At 35.4% G+C, this 23,781-nt stretch overlaps 1 long non-coding RNA gene across 1 annotated transcript; it reads left to right on the top strand.

Annotated features, from left to right (window-relative positions):
- The first annotated feature begins 20,393 nt into the window (after positions 1-20,393).
- LOC311578864 lies at positions 20,394-23,235 on the top strand. Its single transcript, XR_014772982.1, has 4 exons — positions 20,394-20,558; positions 20,775-21,142; positions 22,856-22,976; positions 23,133-23,235. It is a non-coding gene; the product is annotated as an uncharacterized lncRNA (long non-coding RNA).
- Positions 23,236-23,781: the final 546 nt, after the last annotated feature.

The following is a 23,781-nucleotide window of genomic DNA, read 5'->3' as shown; positions in this document are numbered from 1 at the left end:
CTGCCACTTTGCAAGACTAACTTAATTTCTTACTATATTCTAAACCTTATCATCACACTTACAAGTAAGTGATGCTGCCACTCTTCATCAAAGAAGGCTCTCTGTCCAGGAAATGAGTTTCATTCCAGAGGCCACAAGTGGACATAGAGCATCCCAATGGATACATCTATATTATAGCTCCGGCGTCTATGACTCAGGAAACACAGCAAAAGGGGAGATAAAAAGATTTTAATAGTCAGAAAATAACAAGTCTACCATGAAATAGACTCTTCTGGAAAAGGCTGCATGAATAGAACAGAAGAATAACAATACCAAAGGATGTGTTAACATATAAAGGAAAAGACTTCATGAAGTCATGCCTTTAAACAAAAAATTTTAGGCAACTGATGAGGGAAGAAGCTTGAAGAATGCTCAGCACTTGAACTATATACACACACAAACGATAAGAACAGACTTATCACATTGTTTTTATATATTGGTGCCCACACATTGGTACATGTACATATCTGTAAATATAATAATCAAATATGATATCAACTTGAGAGTAGAGTAGTACAGAAGGGGCTGGATGGAGGGTACCTGGGAAGACCTGGACAGAGGAAACGGTAGGAGAAATAATGTAGCTCTATTTTGATTTAAAACATTTAAAAAAAAACAAAAAACAAAATTAGTTTGTTGAGGACTTAAAAAATACAGATTACCTATGTTGTAGCTGTAATCCTCTGGGTAGACTTTTTCACTTTCATCCCTTCTCAAGTCTCCCTAACTGAGCTCTGAATTAATGGCTTCTCCCAGGAAGATCATCACTATGTGTTTTCTCATTAAAGTCATCAATAGCAAGCCAAAAGATATTAAGAAAATAAGTGTATTTGACCACATCCAACTTCTATCACTTTATACACCATGATCTCCCCGCTTGGTGAACAAATCTCAGTATCTATGGCAACAAGCTGATATGTCTTCTCAAAGCCCAAGTGATTTACCATAACTATTGGCTAGACTTTCTAATTAGGGCTTAGATTATGGAGGCAGCTTCATGAATCAAACGCAGTGCTGAACAATTGGCCTTTGCTCATGATTAAATAGTAAACAAGAAACCATGCACTCAGGAACAGAGTATTTGGAAAACAGTCAACATAAGTGCTAAGTTTGAGAAAACACCTTCTCTTATTTTTTTTTTCTCTAAGAGCTTGTTGGATTGGGAAATCTGGTAAGTTCCTGCTTTCAGGCCAAGTCACTCAAAGGACATCTATTTAGAGTCAAACCTTTAAAAAATAAGCTGATCATAACCTTGGCTTCTAAACCTCAACAGGAAATTGGATTCTCAGCTGTGTCACTGAACTTCGTTCCTGACAAGGACTTACAGCGTGTTCCTTCTTTGTGGTTCAGAAAAAGGACCATATATATGAAAAAGAAAATCAGAAATGTCAATCATCAAATGAAAGTCATAAACAAAAGTATAATAAATTAAATTGAAGAGACATTATCTTATTTTCTTAAATATTAATGTGCTTTACTCCTTTCTCAGCAAGATTATGCTGAAACTTTATGATATTTTCAATATTTACAAGTGTAATTGTAACTTTTTCTTAAGTGCCTTATAACATAATTTTTTATTTGTCTAATTATGTTTGATATCAATCCCAAATGGATGCTAATTTATATAAGCATTTCAATCACATATTCTTTTATTAATTCTTTTATTTTGATATCCTATGAGCATATACAGGGCGAGGTAATCCTCCTCAGTCACAGTCATAGGGGAGGGGAATAAGGGGAAAATGGGAGGGAGGGAAGAATGGGAGGATACAAGGGATGGGATAACCATCGAGATGTAACAAGAATAAATTAATTTAAAAAAAGGAAAAAAACTCATAATAGGGAAGTAGCCTCTAAGTCCCTCTGTTTATTTAATTCAATATTATTAACAGTACTGGAATAAATAAACATAGCTCTGTCTTCAAAGGAAAAAAAAAGTTGCAATGTCCAAACTCAAGTCTCCAGGTTTGTCCAGTTAGTTTTTTATTCTGTGAGTCATTTATCTGACTGAAGATATTAGATTTTCTTAAAAAATTTCTCTATTCTGCACCATTTTTATTTAATTAAAAAATTTAATCTCAGCAGCTATTATTTTACATTATTTAGCTTTCATATGAGTTATTTTCATGCTCCTTGGTACCTAAAACTAATGACAAGTCATTTCCCACTTTGAAAAATATAAAAACATATTCTGCATTTATTTTAAGAGTCAAAATAGGATTTGATTATTTTTTTCAATTCCTAATTGAGAAATTATTACATTTAAAAACTAGGAATTAAGCTGTTTAATATCTGAAATGTGTATCCATAAAATGTATTTTCTGTAAAACAAGGTGAAACTAAATGTTTAAAATATTTTTTAATTTCTTACAGATTCTTCATGAGTTTTACATCCTGCACCCCAATCCAACTCATCTCCCCAACCATTCATATACACTGTGTATCTTCTACCCTAAAATAAAATAAAATAAAATAAAATTAGATAAACAAAACAAAGCATTAAAAACTACCTCATTTTGGAAGCTATAGTGGGTCACACAGTATACCCTTTTGCCCACATATCTGTTCTTGCAGATGTTCATTTTTACATCGCACTGGACTCTTTCAAGAACTCTGGTTTCTGCTGCACCTTGAGTATTGGGTCCTTACCGGGATTCCTTCTGGTTATCACGTTGTTACCCTGGGTCACTCAGAGCCTTCAGCTTTTGAGCTGCAGGATCAGTCCTTTCACATGATCCAGCAATTCATCCATGAGGTAGATATTGGGGTGGCCCACGTCAAAATCCTGGATCTGGACCTAGGAAGTTGCTGAGCTTTCCAGTACTGCCACCGATAGCTCACTGAATGCTGCAGCTGTCAAGGGGCATGGTTGCCTCTTCAGCTTTCATGCCCTTGGAGCCGCTCACCCATTCCTTCCCCATCAGGGCCAGCTGGCTATTTGCTCGACCCGGTTCCATATTTGTCAATCTGTTTCCGTTCTCTTTCTTTCCCAATCCATCAGCTACACGCTTACACGTTGTAGTAGCTCTACTGGGTGTGGCCACATGGCTGGTGGGCCTCTGGGTGTCTTCAGCCTGCCCTCACGGCGGTAGCCAGCAGGAGACTAAAACTGTCTAAAACATAAAATTTTTTTATTGATGTTAATATGCTATTGTTTTATTTTGCGTATTGTCTTTTTATATTTGTTTGCTTTTTAGAATATCACACAATATTTTTTTATCATAGTCACCCTGTCCCCAAACTCCTCCCATGTCCTCCCCACTTACACACTCATTTTGTGTTTTTCTTCCTCTTAACAACAAATAAACATGAAAAAATTTTTTAACCAAACAAAAAGCAACAAGTTTTTGTTGGCTGACTACTGCTGAGCATGGATGACAGTGTTATTGACATGCCACATGTCCCCTCACTGAAGAAGACTGAATATCTACTGGGCTACAAGAAGTCCTTCCAACATAATTCAACCTCTTCCATGCTCAGACTTTGCCTGACCTGGGCTTCTACAAGCTTTATGAATGCTGTCTAAGTCTCTGTGAGTTCATCAGTGCGTATCCACAGTTATGTCTGAAAATTATATGTTCTTTATGTCACTTATTTACTACCGTAGTCTGATTTTTATAGTCTTTGTATCTCCTAAATAGAGCAGTAAGCCTTTATGGAAAGGGCGTGATATAAATATCCCACTGAGAGCAACCCTTCCTAAGTCTGTTATTCTCTACACATTGAATAATTGTGCCTTTCTGTGTTACAAACCATCTACAGCAAGAACAGGCTTGTCTGAAGAGGACTGAGTGAAGCATTGATCTATGTGTAAGGTAATATGACATTAAAAGTCATTTTGTTGATATGTTCACTTTTTATAAAAATAGCAATAGATTTTTTTCCCTAGAGATCATGTCCTATTCAGCCTTATATTTGAGCTTCAATGGCAATATCAGGTGGAGATTCTATCCCATTGTACAGGCCACAAATCTAATAAAAACAGTGATTGATTATTCCCATAATGTTCATGATGTGGTTACACCAGTGGGAGTAGCTTGTAGCCTAGTCATTACTCTACCTCCCAAGAATCATATTTGGGGAGACTGATAATTACTTTCCTACTCTGGTAGTACACATAGCTTTTCCAGCACCATGAAGGCTCACCATTAGAGTTGAAATTTCCAGCTGAGTATAAGTATAGCTTTTCCAAAATTCAATGACATAAATATGTGGCATCTCTTTAACAATAGAGTCTTACATTCAAGTTGTGGAAGGTAAACTACAGTATTAGCAGTGGCCTGTCATGTTTAAGAGGGTCTACTGGGACACTGTTGGCCAAACCTCAATAATATATAACCCGTTTTTATATTTGTTAGCTTCATTTAGTAGCACAGGATGTCCAGTTGGGGTATCATCTTATTGTTTCTTCCCTTGTAAATCCTTGTGTGTGTGTGTGTGTGTGTGTGTGTGTGTGTGTGTGTGTGTGTGTGTGTGTCAGATGCTCATTGAACCAAGAGTGCACAGAAATTTTAATCCTGCAACATGACTACTCTGGCAAGAGATCACATCCAAAAACCTAGGCCAGTGTGATCCAGCAGGAATAGAGACATACATGTAGTATGTAGCTTTAATCCCTCTGACTAGAAAATGCCCTTTTAGAACTGTATGACAGGCGAATCTGGGCCCTGGGGTCCTCCTCAAACTAAAGTACCAGCCAAGGAAAATATAGGCATTGAACTTCAAACCCCTACCCAGACTAGCCGATGGACAGGACATTCTCCACCGTTGCATGGAGAAGGAGATCTGACTTTCACACAAACTCTGGTGCCCCATCTCTGACCACGTTCTCTAGATGGAGAGGCATGGTGGCACTCAGAGGAAGGATAGCAAGTTACCAAGAAGAGACTCGATACCCTGAGAGCATATATGGGGGGATGTAATCCCCCTCAGTCACAGACATAGGGGAGGGGAGTAGGGGGGAAGCCGGAGGGAGGGAGGAATGGGAGGATACAAGGGATGGGCTAACAATTGAGATGTAATACGAACAAATTAATAAAAAAAAAAGAAAATGCACTTTTAATCACTCTGGTTAGAATATAGACATGACACACCTTTAATCCCTCTCCTATAATACAGAAATGCTTTTACTACACACATTTAATACCGAACAATGACACCAAATTGAGGAAAAGATAAAGTGACAAATGAAAGAGAGATTTGACAGAATGAGACAGAGAAAGGACATACCCAGCTCTCACAGGAATAGACAGCAAAGAGAAGCTACCTAAGAACAGCGCAGAGATGTGATTACACAGGACAGTGGAGGAGACCACAGCATGGGAGGACAGTAGAGCTCCTGCAGCCAACACATTTCTGTGCAGTTCAGCTGGGTTTGGCGCAGACAGTTTGGTACCATTCAGTTTGTGGAGCTCAGAGGAAGTTTTTCCAAGCAGCCCAATTTTGTGAGAAGCTGAAAGAAGCCTGTTTGAATCAGTCAGCTTGGAGGGGAACATTGAGCCACACCTGAGTTGAATCAGCCAGCCAGCATTCAGAAAAGAACGAGTAAGGTTGAGCATACTCAGTAGTAAGTCTCAGAGAATGAAAACGCTCTACACCTAGCAACAGAGGCTGGGAGATGAAGCCTTTACGGTTTGCTCTTATGGAAGATTAGAATATATGGAGGCTAGAGGCTCCCCAGCCTCTGCCTAGGGATAGTTAGACACAAACGCTCTGGGCTCCACCCAAACTATGTTACCTAATGTTTGTGTACTGCTCTCATCTCATGCCCTCATCAGAGGAGATAAAGACATTTACACAAGCAGAAACCAGTTACTACTTTTCTGCTGCAGGAAAGTCATAATAAACTTTGTTATTTGACTCCTAACAACACCCTGCTATTTGTGTACCAGTGCCATGCTCAGCTATCATAAGAAAAACTTCTTCCTTTAATAGATGGGGGCAAAGATGGAGACCCACAGCCGGTTAGTGTGGGAGAGAGTATGAGCCCTTAGAACTCTTGATCTTAAAAAGATGTCTACTTCAAACCCCACCCCATAAGGGATCAGGAAGCCCTTCAGAAGAGGAGGTACAAGATTGTAAGAACCAAAAAAAATTAAAAAGGTAAAATAAAAAACCATTGTAAGAACCACGGGGATAAAAGGAATGTAGAGCACTGAGGAAGCTAGGCCTCCTAAACTGAGCAGAATGTCTGCAGAAGGACCAGCAGACTAGCAGCAAGCATAGGACATGAATGGTTCTGTGCCAGTTGAGGTCCCAGTACTGAGAGGAGAAGTGGGCACAAGCTTCCTTCCATAACCCGGGAACTATCTCTAGTAATAAGCACTCACAAACAAACAAACAAACATGTTTCTTCCAACACAATCTCACTCTGGATGCAAACCACTCATTTTTAAATATTTTACATATACATTTATATTATTACACATATATACAATAAACTTCCTACAGCAAGAAAACCCACAAAACACTCAGGAAGTATACACCCACTCTTAAAGGCAGGCACCATGCCTTATATCTAGTGGTAGAGGTGCAACAGAAAACAAACTCAATGGCATCTTTGGAAGCTTTCCATCTAATACTATTTTATCAAGGATTTTTAAAATTTATTTGTGTTATTTATTTTGCATTAAAATTCTTTGCCTATATAGTATAATGTCTGTTTTTGAAATTCCTATGTGTGTGAACTTATGTATATCTTTGTCAACATGTCTTTCTTGTGCTTTCTCTTCTGGTTGTTAATTTTTGTCTTATTTTAGTTTGTTTTTTATATTTTTAAAAAATTAATATTCTTTAGAACCGAACCAGTATATAATGAGAGATTACAAACATGTGCATTAGTAGGGGAGAGAAGGTATGAGGATCTCAGAGGAGTCTGGGGTTGTTGAAACTGTAATTCGTAATCAGAGGGGTCTATGACACAAGGAGACCATGGCCCACAGAATCAACTAACCAGAGCTCATCAGGGCTCACAGAGACTTAAGTGGGAGTCACAGAGCCTGTATGCATTTGTGCTAGGTATGTCCTCTATAAATACATTATGTTTGTGTGCCTTTGTGTTCTGGTGGGGCTCTTAACTGTGGGAGTATTTCTGACTCTTTTTTTTTTCCCACTCTTGGGACTTTTTCCCTCTTACTGAGTTGCCTCCTCCAGCTTAGATATAAATGTTTGTGCATAGTCTTATTGCATCTTGTTATGCCTTGTTCAGTTGATATCCCTGGGAGTTCTGCTCTTTATTAAAAGGAAATGAAGATGGAATGGATCTTAGGAAGTTGGGAGGTGTAAATGGGCAAGGATGGTGAGGGAAAAAACACTGAGGTTGAATATATTGTATGAGAGAATTGAAAAAAAAAAAAAGAAAGAATCCACTGAGAGGAAAAAGTCCTGTAAACTATACACCTAATATTCTGTCTGTCTCACACTCCTTCTGCCATTATCTTCAATAAATATTTTGCTGTCATAAAACCAAAACAGAGTAAATATTATTTTCAATAAAAACTGAACAAAATATTATGTTAAATGTATACATACATTTATACATTCATGTATACATACATGAAATTTTATTATTCCACTTCCAATATTCTGTTGATATTTTGACAAATAAATGAAACTGCAGTATGTAAAATTCCTTGTATTGTGGCTTGGCCCAGTGTCTTGAAGTAATTTCTGAAAGACATGGAAAGTTAGAATACATATCACAGGAGAGGATGGACTTAAGAAGTTATATATTAATGGTACCCATAATATGTGTGGGTATTTTCCTTTTCAGTAAATAAATAAATAAGAGACAACAAAGGAAAGTTTATAATCTATAGAAGAGGCGACCTTTCCAAGTCAGTTACCTGTGACTTTTCTGCAAATAAAAAATTCTTCATCGTAGTAATGCAATGTCAGAGTGATGCTGACAGTTAAAAAAGCTGTCACTGGAGAGATGGTTCAGAAGTTACTTATGGTTTCAGTTTCTGTTTGAGGATTAGAACTCAAATACTCAGCACTCATATAAAAAAAAACCAGCCTGGGCAACTGTACTTGTATCATAAGTACTGTGATTGGTGGAGGCAGGAGGATTGCCGGGGTATGCTGGCTTCCAGCCTAGCTACATGTTCAGGGAGATACCTGTCACCAGGGAAGAAGGCAGACAATAATACAGCAGGACACACAGTTCCCTCCTCTCATCTCCCCATTTTCTTGCATATGTGTAGTCCACAGTGAGTAAATACAGAACATCAACTCTCACAATCGTGAATAAATCATGTCACAATTCTCTTTAAAGCCACCAATTTTGAGACACTTGCTACTGGTGTCAGAGCTAACTTGGAAATTTTTGTAGAAATTAGTTAAAATATAACCATTTTGGTGATCATACATCTTTGTCTTCTACTGGCATAAATTTTTCTGCTCAGGATTTCTTTTCACTCAAAAATATTTTTACAAGGCTTTGGGCATATGCATAATAAAATAGGTATATGAGTAAAATAAATAAATAAATGGATAAAATAAAAATAAACCATAATAAAATGTATTTTAACTAGTCCTTTGGTTCATATGTATTATCATTATAAAAGAGGAATGCAAATTTGCCTGCTAATAAGTACTTGTTTATTTTTACATAAAAATATGTCTTAGCTACATATTTGTTACTGTTGAACATAGCATAATTTCATAGTTTGTTGGTCGGTTAGTATTATTTACAATGATAAATACTTGTAGCAATCTCTTAATTCTTAATTATGAAAGTATTTTCCTTTCTTCAATATTATCACCATAAAACCATTCCTTTATAATTTTTGGCTATCTCTCTGTCTCCCTCTCTCTCTGTCTCTGTTTTTCTGTCTGTCTGTCTGTCTGTCTGTCTGTCTGTCTGTCTGTCTCTCTCTCTCTCTCTCTCTCTCTCTCAAACACTCAACACACACAATCATGTAAAAAGGTACATTAATGGATCATCAAGATATTCACATGACTAGAAAGATAGTTCCTCTGGCAAAGGTGACTTGTGCCAAACCTCAGGGCTTGAATTCAATCCTGTGTTTCACATGATAGAAGAAGAGAAATGACTCTGAAACTTAGTTCCTGACTTCCAAATGTGCACTCTGGTCATCCTCCCAAGTGTGCACAGAGAGAGAGAGAGAGAGAGAGAGAGAGAGAGAGAGAGAGAGAGAGAGAGAGAGAGAGAAACACATACACACAAACACATACACATACATGAAATATAAATTAAAATTATAAACAGTATGATTTGTAACCCCAAATTTTATGTAAGTTTCAATGACAAATCATTTTTATTACTGACCTGTACTTTTTTTTAACTCTGCCCTAAAATGCAGATATCCATTACACTAAAAGTGTATAGTAAATACCATACCAAAAAGGTAAGCGTTATCCAACAAAAAGTTGGTTTATAATACCAAACACACCTGTATGTGATCTCTGTAATCAACTTGTGTAAATTTCTTCTCATTTTCAGGGTATAAATGGGCAGCAAATATTTTTCCTAAATCCAGCCATTATCTGATTTATTATGACTGTTTAAGTCACAAAATATTACTGAATTATGAATTGCCTAATCACTCCAAAAGAGTTTAATACATTGGGCCAAATTTACATATTAAGATTTATATTCTAATTATGTGGGGTTTTCTGAACCAGATTTTTTATAATTTTGTATTCTTATTTCTGTAGATCAAATTTATTCTTATCATATCATGGTTTTGTTTTACAATGTGTTTCTTTAGTATTACTGGTTTTAAAATGTATTTTTAATCTATCCTATCCAACACACAATTTATTTAGTTGAATTATAATCTGTAGTTTCATGAAGATGTGCCATTTCCTTTTTGAATCCTCTGTGTTTTTCTTTCATTTTGAAATTATTTGGGTTCAGAACACTGATAAAATTCAATTACTTAGGATCTTTATTTTCGAAACTGAAGAAAAGGTTAGATTTAAACACAGGTAGCTGAGTAGGTACATAGGATATTTAATTTATGGTCCATGAAATCCATAGCCTTTGGTGGCCTTTCTAGGTCTCTGCATTCAGTAATACCACCATCCCTGGAGTTTTGTAACAACCTTCAACCTCGCTGACTTGTTTGTATGCAGTACAGCTGCTGTGAGTTATATAGCTGTATTAGATGTGTCAGACAGGATGCAGCGCTATCACTGTAGATGTCACAAAAAATAGGTAGAATTAAATTTTGATGGAAAAGACGCTGATGCACCTAATAACTTGCTAATTATGTTTTCCTTAGGTATGTCCCACAATAGGTTTATAAACATTTATTTGATAATATTAAAATGGTTTTATATTGACATATATACATAGTTTCTTTTCTCACTCAAATGTAACAAGTATTTTGGAGCTATTGACATCATGTTAAGTAACTGAAGTTTAAATGCACACATCATAGAGTAAAAAAAAATATTTTAAGAGGTATATAACACCAAAACACTAAATTTACATAATTCATAGAACCTCTTGAATGTTATTCTATCTATGGAGGTTTGGGGGTTAAAATGTACCTCACAAAAGATATCTCATCTTCCCTTCTCTGAAATATTGCTATACTTCTCAGCCTACCACAGAGTTTCAGTCCAAACAAGAGGTGGTGTTTGCTTCTTTCATGGGCTTTAAACACCTAAGCTTGTTATCATTTATTTTTCTTCACTCCTTTCCAGATTTTTTAATAGTCTTCACATACTCCTCCCATTGCTAAACATCTCAGCCTTCAACTGGAGATTTCCCAAAGACCCTTTAAGCATTATAGTAAATCATCAGGATTTCAGACCCTTGCTCTTTGTCTTGAATTACTTGGCTATTCCTTTGTTGTTCCAGAGTTGTTTTTTTCCCCTAGTTATTTGCTTCCTGAACTTAGTATCCTTAGAGTCCTCATATTGGATATGTTTTTTCATCACCTTCTTCTATCTTTGCTACTGATTCATGCTGTCCAGGAAGAGGAATCAATGAGTAATCAAGACAGAACAAATTAAAAGCCACTTTGTTGAAAGTTCTGTGTATTTAAGCTTCCTCCTAATAACCTTCTGGCTGGTGTGATTTGTTTTGTTTTGTTTTGTTTTGTTTTGTTTCTTCCTATTTGGCAGCTGGTAGTTTTGGTTCTGGTAAATGCAGACAAATATTTAGGTTTCAATAATAATAAATAATATACAGAATTGGGTCATTCACAGTTATGAATCTGCCTCATGCATTCTAGCCAGAATCTAATATATTTCTATGTACTTCATTCTTTAGTAGAGGATTGTCATGATTCTATGACTTTTTTTATTTATTTTCTTTTATTAATTTATTCTTGTTACATCTCAGTGGTTATCCCACCCCTTGTATCCTCCCATTCTTCCCTCCCTCCCATTTTCCTCTTATTCCCCTTCCCTATGACTGTTCCTGAGGGGGATTTCCTCCCCCTGTATATGCTCATGGGGTATGTCAGCAAAACCTACAACATATTTGAGGATTTAGATGATTTGGGAGTCTCCCAAGGATGAGGCCATGGATTTATCAGCATTCTTGAAGGATTCAAGCTTCTACAGATAAGAAAGAGCGATCAAAAGATTGAGGAAAGGAGTAGACTAAGAATATACATGATGCAATGGCCAAACACAATATAAAAGTAGACCTTTGATCCACAATGTCTACAGCAAGAGGCTTGAAACATAAAGGGCCAACGTGGTCTCAACATTCCCACTTCTTTCTCTTGTTACCAAAACCAAAACCAGAAAAAGATAAATATGTTCTTCAGCTAATCTTAGTAGCCTACATAGATTGGGCTTTCCATTTTTTTTTCTATGACAACGATCTACAGTTAAACCATACAAAAATATTTTTAAATGATATTTATTGGTTTATATTTATTGTATGTAAAAACGGATGTAATTATTTTATATCAACTCTATCATGTACTCTACCCTTTCCTCTGTTATCATTCTCCTCCATTTTTCTTCACTCTCGTACCCAAGAAATTCCCTTTTTTTGTATCTAGAACAAAATCAAATTCCAAAACTGAGAGAGAAACTATATTTGTTCTTTATAGTTCTGGTTGTTTTCAATTAACGCTATCTCTACTGACACCCGTTTTTCTACATATAGCTGGTTTCTACTTTGTTTGTGGCTGTTCTCCACTGTGCACATATGCTATATTTTCCTCTTCATTTGCCTGTTGGCAGATGCTTTTAATTGTGGTGCAGTGAACAAGGATTGTCCTGTATACTTGAAGGATAATGACATAAATACCGTTGGTTACATTCCTGGCATGGACTAGCAGGTTCATAGAGTAGGTCTATTTGTGTGTGTGTGTTTGTGTGTGTTTGTGTGTGTGTGTGTGTGTGTGTGTGTGTGTGTGTGTGTGTGTGTGCTCTGAGTGGTTAAACCGGCTTCCATTCTCAGCAGCAGTGCATTAAGTTTCCATTTCCCAGCCTCTTTATAAACATTTGCTGTTTGTTTTCTCAATGATAGCCAATCCAACCAGAGAAAAATGGACTCTTAGTGCAGTTTTAATTTGCATTTCTCCGAAGGCATATTTTGGAAATGTTTACTCAGACATTAGTCCTTCAACATGGAAAACTGTTCACCCATTTCATCAGCCCAGTTGTTGGCTGGATTTCTTAGTTTGGGGTATTCAGTTTTACGCAGTCCTTACGTAGTTTATATATTAATTATTTGCTAGATATATAGTTAGGAAAGACTTTCTCTGCCATTCTGCAGGTGCTTTGCTTGATAATTTTTCTTTAGCTGTGCAGAAAGCTTTTAATTGTATGTACTCATATTTGTCAATTCCTCGGACTATTTCCTGGATGATTGTAGTCCGTTACAGAAAGGTCTTGCACTGATCTTTACTTGAAGTATTATCACAAAATTTTCCTGCAACAGTTTTAGAGTTTGAAGTCTTATATTAGAGCCTTACATCAATTTTGAATTAATTGTGTTCAAGCTAAAAGATATCTATCTTGCTTCATTCTTCTGCATGTGGAGAACCAGCGTTCCAAAACTGTTCATTGAAGAGGCTGTCATTTTTCCAACGTATGGTCTGGGCACCTTTGCAAAAACTAAGTGGATACAGCTGTTATGGTTTATGTCTGGGTCCTCTATTCTATCTGATTGATCTTTTAGATTTGTGATAGTGCTGGAACCATTCCACTGGTACTGTTATTTTTTGGCAGCGTAAATTAAAATCTAGTATTCTGATACTAGGGATTGTTCTTACACAGGAGCAGTTTGACCTACCTTGTTCTTAATTTATGCTTACATATGAATTTAACACTACTGTTCTAATTCTGAGAAAATGAATTCTGTTGTATCGTATTAATAGTTAAGGTTCTCAACTAAGAATATTCGAAAATCTCTGTGCCCCTTGTGAAATTGGCTGACAATTAACATCTTATTGTCTGAAGGTCTAAGCATACTGTTATTAGTTGTATTGTGAACTCTATCTATATTCCTCTAGGATGCAACTAGCTATAATGTAGTAGAAATCTGTTTTAACTCTGGATAAGGTCTTAGAGAATAATAGGTTCATTTTATTTGAAGTAACATTATATTCTAATATTCTACTTCATACTATATGTATAATCTGAAATAAAATCAAAACACAATCAATGTATAAATTATACAAAAGTTATATTTAGTTTGCTTTGTACTAGTATTGAATATTTTCTTTGTGTTAATGCATATGTATGTATGTTTGCAATTTTCTTTTTGTTTTGATGTTTACTCACTAATATGAAAACAAATATTTATGTGGTGGATAGATACTAAGAAATAAACAAAATATGGACTACTCTTCCCTTCAGACCAACACAAAACATGATTAGCTGTGGCTCTTATATCTTGGAAATGAAAAATGCATGTTACCTACATTTGCATTGAGGAAAATGGAAGGCCACTGCAAATTCAGAACAGGCAGGCATATAGAAAGAGTCTTCCTCAAAATGTATGCATATATAAACATATATATATAATATATATATGAGTGTGTTATACATACAAAGATACATAGACACACATATACATACATACATACACACACACATCTACACACACAATCCAAACAAGCCACAGACACAAAAGTTTCTCTGAACATATGCCAACATCTCTGACACAAACTAGCAGGATTAAGTGACATTAACATATGCATGCATGACATTCATTTAGAATTTAACATAAACTATAGCATCAATTTGATTCTTCTGAAGGTAAAAATGAATTTCCTGCCTTGGAAATACTGTTTCACTCTCCTACCCTCATTTAAGATTTACAAGTTTCAAACACCAGGTCACTCCTGTCCATTCTGACATTTTGTTGTTGATATGGAAAGAGCTAATGATAAAGAAAGCCTTGAAATATAAAAATAGCACCTTGGGTCAGAGTACACTGAGTTCTAACTTCTAAAACAGAATCAGAGTGCCTTCTAAGTCCAGAGAGTTTACTTAGAATAATGGAAAAATTGATAAATATGATCTGAAATGTATAAGCCAATAAAAATAATAGCTATATGTGAGTACAATGTTTATAAAAATCTACTTAGAATTTTTAAAAAAGATGAACTCTATATAATATCCTTTAGAACTAGATTCTGAGATTTATGTAACATTTTCTCAGAAATAACTTCTATATGTTACAAAGCCTTCTCTAAAAAGAAAAAAATTAATAGAATTTTCCACATCCTTGAACAACACTTCACCCCATGAAAACCAAGGATGTATGTGCTTAGTGAACTTGATCCACAGATCTTGTCATTTGTACTTGAGGTATATGTTAAACTTTAGAATAAGTTACAAGGACACAAAGTTGTGAAAATCTTTTTCTCAGCAATAAATATAGAATTCAGTTCAGTCTAAAGTTACATTTCTTGCTGTACTTGTTTCTATAATTAGCAAAACATTCAAATACTATATTATCTATATTAGACATTTAAGAATTAAAAGTACTAGTAACTTTTAAAAATCACTAATTATCTTCAATTTTGATATGATAACCATTAATTCAATAGTGACATTGAAAAGTGATATTGTTCAAGTCATTGTTGTATATATTGTCATGCTTTATATTATCAGTTATAGCAGAGGCATGCACATTTATGAGTAAGGACCAACTGCAAGCTCATCATAATTACTTCAAATTCTATACAAAAAAAGGAAGTGAGAATATTCTAGTTCTGGGAACACGGACATTAACTCATCACCAAAAGTAGTTTTTTAATTAAATCAATGGAACAGGGGTCAAAAACTGTGTAATAAAGACAATATTAATTCTGGTTTCTCAGACTGATGTTAACTTTAATATTAGTCAGATAGTTGATTTTACAGTTTTCAGATTTATTGTGCTCATATTGTGTTCTGTAATTACAATGTAAACCTGAATTCAAAATTAAATCCTTTCAGCATCCAGATCAAGAATTCTGCACAGAAACTACTAAATCCTATGTTTTAATTAGAACACAAATGGTAAAGGGTTTCTTTGTAAAGATACTGTTCCAATGTGTTAGAATTCAGAGTATTATACTAAAAATAAAATTTTCATGTTAAGAGTAACAGTGGTTAAGGCACCTGCTTCCAAGCATGATGATCTGAGTCTGCTCTTCAGAACCCATATCAGGGAACATGTAACCATCCTCCTACAAGTTCTCCTCTGATCTCTGTATGAGTTCTGTTCATCCCTCATAGATAAAAAACAAAGAAACAATCATTCAAACAAGCAAATAGTAAATAAATAAATGTAACAAAATGTATTTTTAAACCTCTGAAGGTAAAATACATTATCACAAGGGTCTTCATAACGTGAGTATGTTGATCCCTGAATGGGGTCAGCCACAACAGACGATGTATGGAAATCCTAAGATGTAGTTACCAGTCATCAGAGCTCTCTCTGCCTGAACTTTACTGTGCTTCTATTGTGACTACCTCTACCCCAGATTCCCAGCTCTATATTCTCACAGGTTAGTGACGTTTCAACTCTCACTCTTCCCTTTCTCAATTCCACGTAGAATGTAGATGACTTCACATTTTGTGATTTTTTTTTTGTTTTCCCACTGTGATTGTGGAGTTCATGAAACCATTAGACTGATTAGAGTACCGCTTTCATTCCTGTTTCCACCTTCTGTAATTTTCATCAGGCAAATCTAAGGCATTTTTCCTAATAATTTATAAAAACTTTATCTCCTCTTCATGTTACCATTACTAATAAGATTTGAAAACGTTTTACAACAATAAATTACCATGTCCTAGAACTGAAGGCAGTGTTTTCTATGAAGGTGAACTATTTCTTCCTATGTGGATGAATGAAGCCTAGAAGACACAGAAAGCTCAGTAAAGTTACAAGACTCAAGGGAGGATTGAGGATACAGAAGCAGTGAGCAAGCACTCGGGAAAGAGCACTTTTATGAAGCTCCAGTCAGTTGTGTAGAGAATTCATGATGCGGCTTGCTAAATGCATCACCTATGCTAGGAAATGTTTTCAAGGCTCCAGTTTTGAGTCACCCATTTAAATGTAAGCAACTCCTCACTTCTGCACCTGTAACTAACCCTAATAGACTCATTTGTTCTCTAAGATAGACTTTTGTAGATATGTTTCTTTGGTCTATCATTGGTGCTTTGGTCTATCATCTTTACTGAACTGCTATTTGTTATCTCCCTAGGGAGAGGTCATACATTAGGTTTCTGATAAAAAGAAGGGTATTTCTACAATGCAAGTTTATTCCCATTTGATGACTACATTGACAAACCACAAGAAAACAAGGTAGAGGCATTGCTTGAAAATGAGATCTGGGAATGGAACGGGAATGACATATTCCCTGATGAGAGCAGAAAATTCTTCATAAATCGAAAGAACCAAGTTACCCTGAACCCATCAGACAGCAAGGCGCCATGTAAACCTAATTTTCAGACAAGATAATCTCATATTTTCCATTCACAGAGTAGACTACAAGTGAAGAAGTGAAAAATCCAAAGATCCTCTTAAAAATTTCTTAAAAGTTAAATGCATATATCACATCAGATTGGATTAGGCAAGGTATCTAGTTATGAGATGACTTTGTACCACGCAGCAGATTCTTACAAGATATGTGGACACTTTTGAGATAATGAGAATACGATAAAATTAGATTCCTTTTAATGAGAGCTTTATTCAAATTTAGTAAGCAAATAAGAAAGAGAGTTTCAGAGTGGGATTTTCTTACACACACACACACACAAACACAGACACACAAAATCAAGAGCTGGCATATAAAAGAAAATAATTTTGTCACAACTAATGAAGTGGGAAATTATAATTTGGCCTTTTGAATGAAGGAGGAAAATAGAAATGAAACACTGGAAATTGTATAATTGTTGATGCTTCCCATTCAATAATTTTGACTTTGGCTGGTATGTTTTGCAGCTACAAATAGTACATGTAGTCATAATTTAAAAAACTACCATTAGGGTAGATTACAATTGTTGTGACAAATGAGGAATAGTCAAAGGACCTCATCATTTAGATGATGTGATTAGATCTAATGGATGTTAACGCAGATTTTCACTGTAAAATATTAAAATATTATATAAACTCCCCATGATGATGGTTTGTGCTATTTTAAAAACCTCTTATTTCAAAACAATAAATATCTGAGTACAAATCCTCAGTATCACCTCCACACAGAGTTAATGCTCTCTCTTAATAAAATATTGAGAAATCATAATCATAAGCACACTGGAGCCAAAATTTGGCAAGAAAAATACAAATATGAGGAAATACCCTACACAAAAGTCACAGAGTTAAATAATTATGAATTCGTCATTTTGGTACCTTGCCATTAATGCACCTTCTTTCCTTAGTCATTGCACCAATTCTCTCATTTCCTTTACCACAGATGATATTGTCACAAAAATTTTAAGAATGTTAATGTTAAAAGTAAAAAAAAAAAAGCTTCTTATGAGGATATATCATAAATGACTAAATGAAGTTGAAGCTGATCTGACAATGTGCTTTTCGATTTCCTTTCCCATTGGTAAGAAATAACCACAATAGTTGTTAACGCCTGTACAGTAGATGCAGAAGTTAAATCTATTATAATGAAGCTAAAATGTAAAAAAATAAATTTCTCTAATGGAATTAATAATGACTAATATTTTACTTACATGTTTTCATAAAGATATCCAAAAGTTTTAACTAAGAAAAGTACAGTGACATATATATATATATATATATATATATATATATATATATATATATATCATATTTTCTGGCTTATAAGATAACCTCCAACTCTAACTTTAACTTTACCAATTAAGATATAGATTTTGCAGCCCTAGTCTGCTGCACATGGTGTGTGTTGAAATAAGGGTAGACTTATATGGTGAGTATATTCCAAACTGGAAAAGTCTAAGGTAAAGTTAAAGTTGGGGGTCATCCTATACGGTGTGTGTGTGTGTGGACATACAAAGTCAAAACCAGTCAAACAATGGAATATAGAAATCAGAAGTGAGGTTATTTAGGTATATAAGTGCTAATAATAGCACTCCAAATGGCTGATTTTCCTTGAATAATAGTTCCAGCCCAACTTGTTTTAATCCGTTCATAAACAAAGAGCTTTGGCAAAGCTCTTGCAGGTATGAGTGAGAGCTCACAAGGGATGGGTTCAGATGTACTGAGTAGTAAGGTCAGTGCTTTCTCATGAGAGTTTTGTGCTTTGGAGTACAGCTGTAACAAGAGGACAAGATCCCACAGGCACTCAATAAGAGGGGATAAACATGTTGGATCTATATTTATTGGCCTCAGGTTCATCGCTAAAACAGCCAGCTGTCTAGTTTAAAGTTTCATGTCAATTGGGAAAAACTGTGGATTAATCAAAGAAGTCAAGTGTCACTTTCAAACAAAACAGAAATTCAAAGTTCATTTTGCACCAAATGATACATTTGGTGGTACAAACTTGTTGGTGAGAAATAAAAAGAGAGCAAAGGCAGAATAAATGGAAGAAAAGAGCAGAGCTCGTTAGACCTATAAATAAGTAGACATGACAAAGTGGCAAGACCTACAAAATGTGTCACTCCATTTGGTTTAGGAACGTGGGAGTTCTCTTAGCTTAAATCCTTAATTCCTCCTATATTCTAAGACTAGCATAAAGATGCAATATTATAAATCGTTAGTTTTTCCTTGCTAACATTAAGTTATGAATATTAATTATTAAAATATTACCCTTAAAGATATAGTGTTCTAGATTTACAGAAAAATATAAGCTAAAAATGAAAACATCTTGATATCATCAGAATTACTATTTTGTACATTTATTAAAATTCTCAAACCAAAGATGAAGTGATATAAGTCGGTTTCAAAAACACAAATAGATGTTTTCTCTTATAGTTGTTTTTTAGATTTTATATAGATTTTTTTAAAGTGTGTGCGGGTTTGTGTATGTGTGTTTGTTTGTGTGTATGTGCGTGTGTCTGTGCACATGTGTATACATGCACATGTTCACCATGAAAATAGAAGCAAAACTACACAGGGATAGTATCAAAACTAAGGGGGCACTAAATGGAGAGGGAAGCGCTGAAGGTTATTTTTATAAAACTTCGTTATTTCTCTTAGTTTATTTCTTAACTGAGACTCTTTTACACTTGTTTACAATAAGCTTCACAACACAAATTTGAGCAGTTTAAGTCTGTTCTTAACCCTCTACATTATCCTGACTCCATCTTTGCCAAAATCCCTAAGTTCCTTGTTTTTTAGTTCTCTCTTTGTTCCAGCTGAACCTTCATCTCTCCTGCCCCTGCTGCTAATTCCCTGGCTGAAATCCCTACTTCCTCTATTAACTCCTCCTCCTTTGGCTGTCTGGAAGTCCAGCCCTATTGTCTCCCATGCTTAGTGATTGGCTATAAATTGCTTTTTGGCTTATGAAGAAACAATTGAGAAACGGAGTTTATAAAACATCTTAATTTCCCCATAGTTATTTGATACCTCTGTTCTGTTTTGAGCTGTTTGTCAAGTTATATGAACTAAAGTCATAATTATTGCTACTACTATTTTGCGTGAGTACTCAGTTGTGCTGAAACCATTTACCGGAAACTTCATTTCCATCAAATTGACTTCATTAATTTGTCAAATACCAGTTTATTAACTGAGTAGGTGGGTTTAGTTCTGTATATTCTGGGGTTAATATATGTATGAACTATGTAGCAAAAATCAGGCTATCATGATCGTTGAAAACTTATACTAAGTATAGTAAGTTATACTAAGTGGTAATCCTCATAATTTATTATTCATCAAAACTCTGTGACCATTTTATACAGCATAAACAGTAAAACTATCAAACAGTACGTTACATTTCAGGCTCAGCCGTTAAGAACGCTCTATGCTCAGGACCCACATTGGCGGCTCACAACTTTCTGTAACCCCAGCTCAAAAGAATCTGACTTCTGCTTCTGGCCTCCGAGGGCTCTGCACTCCAGTGCGGCGCTAACACACATGCAGGCAAAACACTGATGCACATACAGTTTTAAAAATAAGTTTTAAATTCTTTTAGATACTGATTTTCAATGTACGTTAAATACTTTAATATAGTCTTCACTGCAGCTTCCCTTTCATAAGAGCAAGCTAACAATTGAAATGGAAGATTATTTGTTGATGAGTGCTTTTTAAAAGCATACAGTCGTGACAAAATACGGCAGAATCGAGAAAGTGATAAAACAGACTTTGAAATTTTATTGCTTTGAATCTGTATAACTATGTTGGGTTTGTTTTGTTTGTTTTTCAGCCGCCATGTGTGCTAGTTAATCTTCTGTTACAGTAATAAAACACCCTGAAACAGAAGCAACGTAGCGAAGAGCATGTTTCTAGTTGATAGTAACAGAGTCCACCATGATATGGAAGATATGGCCACAGGCTTGTAACATTTCCTTCTGAAGGCAGAAGTGAACACAGGAAATCAGATAACCTAGCCCAAGCGATGTGTTTTCACCAGCAAGACTCCATCTCGTAAAGGTTCCATAACCTGCCCAAACAGCGCCACAAGCTAGAAATCAACTGTTCAAGTATATGAGCCAATGGGACCATTTCTCATTTGAATCACCTTACCATACTGGAAGTCTCCTGAATGAACTGTCAGAGAAAATCAGCATAAATGTGAGTTCTCTTTTGAAATGTTTCACCAAGTGAACTTTTAACTTGAAGTTTTGTATATTTCTTAAGATAACCTTTTATCCTCAAATATGAATATGTTAATAATTATTTTATCAAATTGGGATAAAGTTTATCAGAGGTGGTTTTATGCATGGAAAATGCTTATCAGATAATATCTTAGTTTTTCATTCAGATTATTTTCATTTGTTTTAGTTATTAATGTGGCAAATATATGATGGCATTTCAGAAGCATAAATATTTGTTTACACACACACATAAGAATATAAAAGTATATTTGACTTTAGTAGCATACAACATAGGTGTACATATTTATTCCTGGGAAAACACATGTATGCCAAAACAATTTATTATATTAAAAAGATAAAAATGAATTTCAGTGCACATAATTCAGCATGCATGAGAAAGATACCAGAGTATAAAATGTGTTGTATTTGATATAGCCTAATTTAGTAAGTAAAAATGACATGAAACTTTCTTATGTTTCCCTAGTTTTCATCTTTCCCAAAATTTTTAAAATGCCACCCCAAGAACTCCTTTATTAATTCCCAACTAGAATTACATGCTAATGTTCTTAACCTCTGCCAACAACTCACTATAACTGTATTCAATAACCCTTGGTATGTGCTGTAGTTAATTGTCATCTTTAAATACAAAATAAAACCAGTCTTCCAGAGATAGCAATAGTTTTGAGAAGTTGTAAAAAAATTATTTTATTGTAATATCTGTTCTACATGAAAAGGTGTTCACATAGGACTAATTTGATAGTTTTTTGAAGTACTTTTGTATGGTGAAAATCCTGAGTCATCCGCAGATTAATGATGTATACAATGTCATAAAACAAATTGTGCCTGGAATTTCATACACAATAAAAAGTAAGGAGAATTCACATTATATTTGTTCTGCTGTATGTTAAATGTAGTAAGATAAATGTGAACTATAATATGTGTGAAATTTTTCTAAAAACTGTACATAGGACGTGTATGTCTCATCTGGCTTACAAACAATAATATTATTATTTGGCTGTTCATTACCCTGAAACAGTTGAATCAAGTAATTTAGAAATTGACAAAACTTCCCACAGGCATTTTAAAACTGTATTTGAAACACTTATTTTTATAAAGATGAAAGAAATTACGGTAGCACGTGTCCCATAGCTGCAACTAATTCTAAACATCATTAACAGTTCGCATAAATAACAATGCAAATACAGTCTCTCAGAGGACATCTATGTTGGACTAATAGCCACTTACAAGTGAATATATACCATGATTGTCTTTCTGGGTTACCTCATTCAGGATGATCGCTTCTAGTTCCCCCAATTTGTCTGCAAATTTCATAATTTCCTTGTTTTTAATAACTGAGTGGTATTCCATTATATAAATGCACCACAGTTTCTTAATCTACCCTTTGGTAGAAAGGACTTATAAGTTTTTTTTCCAGATTCTGGATATTACATATAACTTGCTATGAACATAGTTGATGAAATGTCCTTATTGTATGGTGGAGCATCTTTTCCAGTATATGCTGGGTCCTGAGGTAGAGCTATTCTCATTTTTCTGAAATAGTACGAGATTGATTTCCAAAGTGGTTCTAGAAGTTTGCCTTCCCACCAGCAATGGAGGAGTGTTCCCCTTTCTCTACATCCTCACCAGCATGTGCTGTCACTTAAATTTTTGATCTTAACCATTCTGACAGGTATAAGATGGAATCTCAGAGTCATTTTGATTTGCATTGTCCTGATAACTAAGGACTTTGAGCATTTCTTGAGGGGTTTCTCGGCCATTCCATGAGCTTCTGTTGAAAATTCTCTCTTTAGGTCAGTACCCCATTATTTCTTTTGGTGGTATTTAATTTCTTGAGTCTTTTATATATTTTGGATATTGTACCTTCGTCAGATGTAGGGTTGGTGTATATATTCTCCCAGTCTGTACGCTTTCTTTTTGTTCTGTTGACAGTGTCCTTTGCCTTACAGACCCTTTTTAGTTTCCTAAGTTTTTTGCTGGGACCCAGGCCCGTGACCCTTGGGGGTGAGGACAAGCTGGTTCAGAGTCAACAACACAGACTCTGGGAGTCAGGCAAGTGGAAAAAGCAGTCTCATTTATTGTGGAAATAGGGCATGCCTTTATAACCCCCTTCCAGTATCCCATTGGCTCCCAAACTGCAAACTGCTGCTGTGGCCCCTCCTTATTGCTTCCCATCATGAAGTCACCAGTTTCTGGGCAGTCAGACTCTGGGCATGTCCAGGCAGGTCCAGGCAGGTCTCTGTCTGTCTCTACATGGAGACCCCTTCTGTGCATGCTTGTTACCAGGCAGGCCCTGTTTCTGCTCTAGGCAAGTCTCCTCCTACATAAGTCCCATTTATTAATTGTTGATCTGAGAGCCTGAGCTGTTGGTGGTCTGTGAGGACGGTTGTCTCCTTTACCGATGAGAAGAAGATTAAGAATGGAGTCCCCAAAGACAAGCAATAAAAACACTGCTTCCAAAAGTTACCATTCTGGATTTTCTATAAAAGTGTTTCCACTTTTTGTTTCTAAAAAGGCATTGAGCTTAGGTCAGAGACTCCAGCAGAATTTGAATATTTAGTCCTTCCTTGTTTGGTTCATGTGTTATTCAGTTAAGTG

This window comes from Acomys minous (assembly GCF_964271855.1).
Source record: "Acomys minous genome assembly, chromosome: 12".
Classification (NCBI taxonomy): Eukaryota; Metazoa; Chordata; class Mammalia; order Rodentia; family Muridae; genus Acomys; species Acomys minous.
Note: the sequence above shows the minus strand (reverse complement) of the source record. Positions and strands in the feature narration are given on the sequence as shown.